The following is a 1,037-nucleotide window of genomic DNA, read 5'->3' on the forward strand; positions in this document are numbered from 1 at the left end:
CGCCGCCGCGGCGCACGGCTGGGCGGCGGGCCCCGCCGGCGCTGGTGCTGGTGCGGGTGCGAGTGCCCCCTCCGGGTTCCCGGGCTCTGGCGCGAGCACCGCGCTCCACGCCGCGAGCTGGCCGCCTGTGCCGCTCGCACAGGACCAACAGGCGGCGGCGGCGGCGGGGTACCCGCGCGAGTATGCGCCGCGTGAGTCGTATGCGCCGCCGCCGGCGCGCGGGGAGTACCGTGGGCCTGGAGGAGGCGGTGGGGGACGCGGGATCGAGCTCGCGCCGCTCCGGAGCGCGACGCCGCCGAGCAGCGCGGGCGGGGGGCGCGACATTGAGCGTGGCGGGAGCGCGAAGAAGAATCCGCTGAGTATTGGGAACATCATTGACGAGTGATGTGGTGCTGTTTGCGCCGTTGCCTTCGTGTGCTTTGGCTGGTGGTGGCAGGCCAGGCGTGTTTGGTAGTCGCCGTGTTTCTTGGTCGCTTGCTTTCGTTCGTGTCTCGCGGCGTCTTTGCGTTTCTTGCTCGCGTGCGACATATTTCTTTTCCCTCCCTTAATTGCCCCACGAAGCTCCCATCGCAAAAAGAATCGTTGTTGGTGCAGTTCCTTTCTCACATATTATACCCAAACTCGTCGCCAATTTCTCTGTATCCTCTTTCCTTGCGTAGGCACTTGTTTTTTTTTTTTGTGCTGACTGCGGCGCGCGCGCGCGCTGACAGACACGGCTGCTCCCTGTGGCAAGAATCCACACCGAAATGTTTGTATCATGTGTAGGTTAATGACATTATCACGAAGTCCTGTTACGTTTTTTGTGTATGGCAATGTTCACTAGACCGCAGTCATGAAAGTGTGAGAGCTTTTGAGGATGTCAGATTGGATAGGGTTAGGGTTCTGGCCGTTTGTGACTCTGAGACATTTACTGTATCATCATCGTTCCGCCTTTTTTTTCGCGTACGTCTCCGCCGTGGCCAACGTTGGGTACCACTGCAGGTCTTGGGAAATGTTTCTTCGAGCACACTGGCTCGGCTCGGACAGCGGCATGCCCG

At 60.5% G+C, this 1,037-nt stretch overlaps 1 protein-coding gene across 1 annotated transcript in view; it reads left to right on the top strand.

Annotated features, from left to right (window-relative positions):
- The window catches only part of PHACADRAFT_186595 (uncharacterized protein), a 5,113-nt gene extending 4,401 nt beyond the window's left edge, over nucleotides 1-712 (top strand). Inside the window, exon 9 of the mRNA XM_007398727.1 lies at nucleotides 1-712. The gene's annotated coding sequence lies outside the window, so the exon portion shown is untranslated.
- The last annotated feature ends 325 nt before the right edge of the window (nucleotides 713-1,037 follow it).

The sequence above is a fragment of the Phanerochaete carnosa genome (genome assembly GCF_000300595.1).
Source record: "Phanerochaete carnosa HHB-10118-sp unplaced genomic scaffold PHACAscaffold_8, whole genome shotgun sequence".
Lineage (NCBI taxonomy): Eukaryota > Fungi > Basidiomycota > Agaricomycetes > Polyporales > Phanerochaetaceae > Phanerochaete > Phanerochaete carnosa.